Consider the following 9,362-nt stretch of genomic DNA (forward strand, 5'->3'; position numbering starts at 1 on the left):
TGTTCTTTCCTAACCCTGTGGTCAGCTTGATTCGATAATTTGCGTCTAGAAGCGCCTCTGGTAGAGTCTGAGTCGTCAGTTTGATAACCCATGGTATAAAATTTGTGGCCAATATATCTTTATGATCGGAGATGAGGATGACCCATATTTCATCTGCAATGCGAGGGAGCTTCTTTGAATTTGATTTCATGCTCATAAAGAAGGTTTTATTGCCTAGCTTTTCATGTATTCATGCGTGTACGAAGTAATGATCAATTTCTACAAGCTCCGAAGACACTTCACGTTATCATTTTGCTCCTATATCTGGAGTAGCCAGTGGTACATCCGTTCATGACTATGGCCGAGCCCAATGATTCGAGTACAGCAATCTGAATCTAGTATTAATTCTAATGATTCCAACATACTCTGCAGAAATATGCAAAATGCAATAATATCAAATTTCAATAATTCCTGCCGGTGACATCATTATTGGTGGTACGGTTTTTCATACACAATATTCATTTCAATTCTGTAATAATTGCTGACGATTACCCCTGGACATCATGATCAGCAGAAATATTCGAGTATATTTCAATATGAATATATTGGTCAATTGCATTAGCAGCCCAGGGGTGAGTAAATCTGTTACTTATAGGGTGGCATTCATCTACTCAATGCATTTGAGGGCCGCACTAATTGAGATTATAACCCAATACCGGGACCTGTGATATCGTAGGCCCCGCCAATATCCTACCTGTTTATGTAACTATATAGTAACCAAGGACACGGGGATAATACATTTATATACAGCTAATCACATATTGATTCGTCAAGAAATCAACCAGATTTGAATTCAACTTCAGGACACACAATGCTGACATCATCATAACCATTTTACCTTTAAACACGCTTCAGCAAATGGTTTCCTGTGTTATTATTATCCAAAACCTGCTTTGTTTACGTTCTTTCGTGAAAACGACAATAACGTAAATTGCTGTTGTCTTAAATATTATATTACTTCGGTTGCTTTATTTAGCAGCTCGTAATTTTATAAATTGTGCCTATAATTAAGATGCTCGGTCCGTGGTGCTTTAAATTGCTGCAACGTATTCGTTATATGACAATTCAAACATGCATGGTGACGTCTGCCGTCGAAACAATAATCCAACAACAATAGTCGAATCTTTATGGAAAGTCAAGCATTCATCTTCAACTTTTCACTTTTTGGATTACTGTGAACATCTTATTATGAATGAAATGTGACCGAATATATGAATGAGTGTTACCTAGCTGCACCTACAATCCTACATAGGGGACGAATCTAACACGCGCACTACTTTGTGTTTCCAAGCATAGGCGCCGACTTTTATTTTTTTACGGGGTGGCGAATCTTGTGACGTCATAATTGTGCCATATCGATGACGTCATCGTCGTACTAAAACGCACTTTACTACATGCCGCTGGAGTACGTGCGGCGTTAAACCATTCGTATGATATTTTAATACTGGCCCTGCACTTATAAATATCAAACCAAGCAGTCGAGTTATTAAATGGAATCTTAAAAAAGTACGATCATTCGAAAATGTAACTGCGCTACTAGTCCGTCCGACGGAATGCATCGAACAAAAATCAGAATTTACGTCACTGAGAATTTTGAGCTGCATCAATGTTATTCACGCGCAATGCGCCGTGTGAGGTGTGAGTAACGAAATAAATTAGACACTGGCCTGGCAAGTTCACAAGTAACACACGACAACTATCGCACACGAGGTTTCAAGCAGACAATAATGATGATTACAAACGCGAAATCGCGCAGCCAATCAGTAATTGCCTCTTGCGGTTTCTGGCTTCGCGTTGATTAGCTCGCATCGCGTCAATTGTTTGCAGATTAAACAGCGATTTTCGCGGTATTGGTATATTTGCCGATTTACGTTCGCGAAGCATTTTGGGACTACATCGGTCAATTCGTAAATTCAATTTGCATGTCGAAGGCCGCCAACACATACTAATCGAATTACGTGCTGACGGCTGCACAGTGCACATATTTCCTTCTACAGCCGCAGGTTGGCTTCCCGTGGGCTAGAACTAATTCCACTTCCGGGCGCATGACGCGATCTTATCAATAGAAATTCACTGTCCACCAAATGCCCAATGGTTTAATGTTCGATATTGTTGCTCTCGATACGAGTACATCCAGCAAACAAGTTTATCGGAATATAGAAGGTTCCCTGTTCAAACGAATCGAATAAAATCAGAATTTGTGCCACCCAGAATCTCGTGTGCATCAATATTTGACAATGGCATGGCATCGCCTACTGCACGTTAATAACGAAAGGAACACTGAAAAATGACTTTGTGCGACAATTTCGGAGTACGAATGTATCAAGTAGACAACAAAAAAGATGGATGATTGCAAACGAGAAAGCGCGTATTCTAATCAGTATCGCCACGAATGGGTTTTGAATTTGGCACCGTATCCAGTAGCTTTCGTCGCGACAATTTTTCTCATCATATCGGTGTTTAAACAGTATTGCTGCATTTCCCGATTAATCACACTGGCATAGCCTTGCTAGAGAAACGAATATGCGCAGAAATCAATTCCAATTTGCAGGCACACACCTACACCAGGGTTATGACTAAAAAAAAAAAAAATTTGCCTGTAGCAGGAATTGATGAACATTTTATTATAAATTAATAAAATTATAATTATTTTGTTCAAATCGAAAAAAATGTCCCGCACAAACTAACATCAATTTTCGACACTGGTCCAAATATGGAAAAAATTTAAAATTCAAAGATATTCTTTGCTACAAATTTAATCTTCAAATATATGTCCTTTTTCACTTATTGTAAAGTTCAATCATCAATTTGACTTCGTTACATGATGTTATTTCGTGACTTCCAGTCTGCTATATCAAAAAATATAGAATCGTCCAAACGTAGGCTTCTAAACTACGAGACGCACATGATTTCAAATTGGTATTTGTTCACGGCATAAAATTTTTCCCGGCAGGATGGTATTTGTCTTGTGAGGTTCAGATTGCAAAGACAGGAACATTCGGCGTCAGTCATTTAGGAGCCTATGGACATTTTAACCTATAAGTATTTTGTATATATAATGAAGTCTTCGGTCTGCATATGGGCATAGACCTTTTCGGCCAAGGTTTTCTCGCTGCCGATCGTTCTGCGACACTTCTTGGAGTCTCATGTTATATGGCCTAAAACTTGATTGTATGTCTTGGTGGGTGGTGGCGCGGTAATGACCCAATACCCAATAATATAGATAAAAGGCTACTTGAATTCGCGCCCAGCGCGAAAAAATTTTGAAAAAATTGCTAAAATTTTCAAATAATACTCTATGATTTATGCTAATTCACGAAATAATTTTGGGCCCCCTTCGAGCTCGGCACCCCCCAATTGAGGGGTTTGGGGTGCGGCTGTTACGGTGCTGATTAACGGACAGGTCTACCTACGCTACATTGTGAAAAAGCTCTGTTGCCATTCTCAAATTTTAATAGATTTTCCGTCAGTTTTCGGTTCGCACCGGTCATCAATCTGCATCCAATGTATTACGGGCTGTTGTAGGGATGGTGTGAACCTCTGAAAGGTTAAGGTTTGCGTGAACGCGAACCTTGTTGAAAGGTTTTGTGTGAACACGAGCGTGAACCTCGTGACGTCACGTGTCTTCGTATGAATTTCATTGACTGGTTGAATAAGCATCATCAGCTGACTACATATACATATAGCGCAGTGGTTCCCAACCTTTTTCTCCCCGTTACCCAAAACCAGACTTTCCAGACAGGTTTTTACCCCCCTCTTCCATCAAAACCACGTTTCATCACTAAACACTCAAAAACGATCGTCCAGTCCAGGATGGGAGTTTTACCTGAGGGAGAGACCGACCTGAGAAAAAGCGACATCAAGTTTGAAAGAGAAATAAATTGGTTTATCAGTGGAAAAAGGCTGCAGACGTTCGTTGCCAAGGAACAAATGCAAGCAAGGGATAGCAAACACCAAGACAACTGTCGTGGAATGACAAAGATAATATTCAATCAGTGCGAAGGTTGAGCTTGCATATCTACCACTAGCTTTGCAATTCTGGGTTTGGTTGTACTGAGGGCAATTCTTGCGTCGTTTTCGACATCCAGGCGATTCCGCTTTTTGGTTTTCAACCCTACAATGGTCGAAAATCCTTGTTCGCAACGATATGATGTCGAAAAGGAGATGAGAACATTCAATGCCCGTGTGGCCAATGTTGGTGCATCCTGAAGTCTTTCTATCCAGAATGCATCCAAATTCTTTTCTTTGAAATCAATTTTCAAGGCCTCACTCATTCTGAGGGCGATGAATTCCTCCTTGGCGGGAAAGTCATCGTCGTCCACTTGGCTGTCAAGACACCTGAACGGTTCAGTTAGCCATCCCATGTTAGTGGTGTCCAAATCCGGAAAATATTCTTCCATTTTCTCGACTAGCTGTCCCAAGTGGTCAGCTATGTTCCCTTTCAACGCCTCTGTGAAGTCGGGTTCATTCTCTGTCTCCAGGCCTTCGAGATACATGTCGAGCGTTGGAAACTGTGCCAGTACACCTCTGTTGACCCGCTTAATCCACAACTTCATCTTCGCGATAAATGCTGCTACAGCTTCTTTCGAGTGGATCACAGTCACACACTTGCCTTGAATTGACAGATTCCCTTTGTTCAACTCAACAAAAATATCGGCCAGGTAGCCAAGCTGGGCAATCCAATGGGGGTCTGAAAAGTATTCGGCCAAGCCCGACTTCTTTTCTATCAAGAAAATCTCAACAGCCTCACGAAGTTCAAACAAACGGGTGATCACTTTGCCACGAGATAGCCATCGCACCTCTGTGTGGTACAGTAATGCCTCATATTTTTGCCCCATCTCCTTGCACAGTTCCTTGAAAAGACGACTGTTCAACTCCTTCGCTTTTATGAAGTTTACAACCTTCACTGCTTGGTCGAACACTATTTTCAAGCTCTCCGGCAGAGATTTGGACGCAAGCGAGTAGCGGTGCAGTGCGCAATGATCCACATGAATGTCCGAGTTTTCCCGCTGCACAAAGCCCCTGAAACCGCGGTTTCCACCCATCATAGCGGGACAGCCGTCAACAGAGATTTGCTGCACATTGTTCCACTCCAAACCGTGCATGCCCAAGAAATCGTTCACAAGGTTGAAGATATCTTCTCCTTTCGTTGTTGTCTTCAAGTTCTTGGCAAGCAAAAATTCCTCCTTGACAGAGTACTCGTGAATGTATCGAACGTATCCGAGTAAAACTGCGCAGCTGCTTACATCCGTGGATTCATCGAACTGGAGAGAAAACATTTTGTGAGGACTTGCCTTCACTTCGGCAACGACTTGGGCAAGGATGTCAGCTGCAAGATCATCAACCCTTCTTCGAATTGTGGTGTTCGAGACTGATACTCCTTCCAGCTTCTTGGCCTGATCTTCCCCACACATTTTGGAAACGATCAACTTGGTACAAGGCATAATAAGGTCTTCTGCGATTGTGTGGTTCTTGGAACTTTTTGCAATTCGGTATGCCACCTCGTACGAAACTTCAACAGCGGCCGTTAGCTTCTCCGAAGCCATGCCACCTGATCCAAATTGAATGCCTCGAAGTTGCTTCGATTTGCCCTCAAAGTATCCTCGACTCTTTCCGGCCAGTAGCGGATGACGCTTCATGAGGTGCTCGTTCAGTTTTGACGGCTTTAGGCTTTCGTTGGTCAAAACTTTGAGACAAATGACACACTGTGGTCGATCGTCACCATTCAGTTGTGGTGTGTTTACAAAGCCGTGATTCAAAAACGCCTCTGCATAATGTCGCTTCTTGCCCGGCATAATGACAGTTCTTCTGAGGAGCGTAAAAAGCGGATGATTAGAGTGCATCAAATGCTAAGGTGAAGTAATGTGGTAATAAGGAACTTTTATCACACAAAGAATAAAATCTCTAACAAACTCAATTATAAACTGACCTATGAGCTATGAGAGCAGTCACGGAGGAAAAAAAACAACTTCAAGAAGTATAGGACCATAGCAATTTACAGCGTAGCTGGCATGGAAACTCCGTAAGCAATGTTGCGTTTTGCACTGCCTCCAGTGGTGGCGTACAGATGCTGCTGCTTCAACCTGCTTTAGTGTGTTTCTGGGTAATCTTCCAGCTGGGACCAGAGCACAAAAGTAAATGAAACTGGTATCAATCGAAAGCAAATTTCGCACTGATTCCAAAAACATAAGTGGAAATCCGGCCCGGGAACTGAAACCCTCTGAAAATTGACTTCAAAGTCTTAAATCGTCATTGTTTCACACAATGGGGTCGCCGGCCGACAATCGCCGATTAACTTTTCGTATGATTGTGACGCCACTGAGCGGAGATGAGCCGTGCTGTAACGCGTATCCCAATACCAGTACGGTAGTTCACGTCGTTGCGCAATGCGCATTTACACAACCGTCGATAAATACACGGTATAACACAGAAGCCTCCGCATATCATCGTAGAAGAAGTTACTTGACTATTTTTGGAAAAATGATGTCACTGATCTGTCAGCGTATGGAGTTGCAGTTGGAATTTCAACTTTTATAGTTAGGTCAGCAAAATTTGCACTCATTCTTGGTTCACATATTGTCAGTCTGTAGTTCATACATAAGTGCTCGGACTGCTCACTGTTCAATCAAGTTGTCACATTATGGCCACTGTAAATATGTTCTTTCTGGAGTATTTGCAATAACTGGATATAAATATACAGAATGTAAAAAATCAGGCAGGTTCCACTCGTTGGAATAATGTACACTCGGAATCTGCTTCAGCAGAATAGATGCAGTCATCACACAGAAGAAAACATTGCTTTTATATATCCTAATTTAGCAACTATTGAAATGATCTCCACAAGTATCGGAAGACAGCGTTAGTACGGCTAATGTTTACATCTCTGTTCTGAAATCTGAATGACGGCTAAAAAGTATTACGCTAGCGATAGGTGTCGCTGTAAACCACAACATCGATCGTATTCAGATGGAACTCTCCATGCCAGCTACGCTGTAAATTGCTATGATAGGACGGCGCCATTATGAAGTTTGGAAAAGCTGTGCACACCCACTGACGAAAGTCACCTTTGAATTTTTATATTTTTTTTCACAAAAGTACGAAGAAAACAATGAATACAACAATTATTTTTTTACTTAAAATCCGACCCCTTTTTACCCCCCCAAAAATGCCAAATTACCCCCGGGGGGTAATTTACCCCCAGGTTGGGATCTTGATGCTGTGTGATTGCGGGTCAAGCTCACAACACAGTCCCTAAACATTCACAAACAGAAAACATGATATTTCGAGCAAACTTTTGTAACGAAGCAAGTAAAATCTTTGAGATTGTTAAGGTGCATGCTCGTTTAGAGTTGATTTTTTATGCTACCGGCGCCATGCACAGAAATGCAAAGAGTGTCAACCAAATGACGTGGAAATTTATAACATATGAAAAAGGTTCACAGTGCCGAACCTACCAAGGATCGTTTGTGAACGTGAACCTCTAAATTTCTAAGGTTCACAGACAGAACTCGAACGTAAACCGTACGTTCACACACACCCCTAACTGTTAGTTAGATTTATGAATTCGAGAGTGGACTGATTTTTCATCACTGGATTTAAATATCATTTTCGGGTACATAGGGCATAGTTAACTCTGCCATTGCGCGTGAAAATACAGTCTTGTAATCTCGCTCCATCCCACTTCCTGCAGGGCAAGTAGCTATGACGACAGTGAGTCGTAATTATCATTTTCAACCGAAATAGCGTGATTTTCGAGCAAAATTCGCGAGAAGTAGTTAATGACAAAACAGAGTGCAGTCTCCGCATTATTCCTGAATATTAGAGAGGGTATATGTGGTACCGATAGATCACTGGGACCGGAAATTATTGAAAAATTCTCCATAATAATTTCAGATTACACTCCGTGAATTTGTCTTCAATTGCATGCTTGCAGAATCTTTCCTCTCATTCAAAAAATTAATCGACGTGCGCGACTTATGAGATCTCTGACAGATGTTTTATGTTTTGGGGGTGTAAGATAAATTTCGATCGACGCATACATTTTTTGTAACTTTCAACACAAACAAACCAGCAGTCATTTTTAATGTGAAGTTTAGGGCTTGTATCAGGCGACATAATGGCACATATTCTTTTATTCAATACCTTCCTTGAGTGGAATATTTTTCGATTCATTTATAAAATTCATGGGGTGGGGACTGATGATACAAAAGCCAAATCAAGCAAAATAGTTGCACTAACTAATTATGCAACAACTGAAACATGCCTACATACAGAAACTCTTTATGTGATAATTGCCTGCTATGTTTTATCGCTAAAACCAGGTAGTGGTAAGTCACAATGTCGACTTACGGGTAATATGTATGTACCCTCAAATTTATAAGCTCTAACATAAATCGAAACTTGATTTTATGGCAACATTTGAGTTATTATTAATTCTATTTTTTTGACGGTTGCGACAAAACATTCTTATTTGGCTTGCTGTAGCTTAGATTATATAACACAGCAAGAAAATTTTTAACACTTGAGTTTCTGAGAATGTGTCTTATAGATCGCCGGGTCGTATGTCTTTGAACCCACCGGAGGGGGGGGGGAGATGATCCGTTCGGCAACAAATTGTGAACGTTTATAAATATTATTTGAAAATACGGATATTCATATGTACGATAGGTATAGCTTGTGTCAAAGTGTTGAGCTAGCAAAAGGTATGCTGTTACCGGCTGAACATTTTGGGGCCAGATATCATTTTTCAAGTTTTGATGCATCGGTACCATATCTCCCCTATATATTTAGTTGAAATGGAGGAGTTTTATTAAATTAGTAGTTAGTCCGACTTGGACCGTCTTTTTTCCTCATTTATATAAACGACATTGTTAATGCATCTTTATTGCGCACCAACCTATTTGCTGATGATACTCACCTCTTTACAACCTACAACCTACAGCACTGTCGATGATTTGTATGCATCTGTAAATAGGGAACTCCCAAAAGTGTCGAGATGGCTGCAAGCAAACAAACTAAGTTTGAATGCAGATAAGACCGAGATGCTCCGTTTAAATAATGCCGATCATAAGTTCACTGTGAACAACTATACAATTCCGTGAATTAAAAAATCGTAATCATTCAAATTCTTTTCGGAAGCACTTAAATGTAACATATCAATGTGAATAGCGCAGTTAGAGTTGACAGCCTGGGACCCGCGGGTCAATTATGGCACACATATAAGCGTGAAGCCAGCGAAGAAAAGTGTATAAGACACCGAAGACTGCCACTTGTAGCTATGGTGTGCGACTTAGCGGTCCACAAATTGCGTTTCTAATTAACCT

Source organism: Botryllus schlosseri, chromosome 8 (assembly GCF_051294905.1).
Source record: "Botryllus schlosseri isolate E-star chromosome 8, Bs_hap1, whole genome shotgun sequence".
Lineage (NCBI taxonomy): Eukaryota > Metazoa > Chordata > Ascidiacea > Stolidobranchia > Styelidae > Botryllus > Botryllus schlosseri.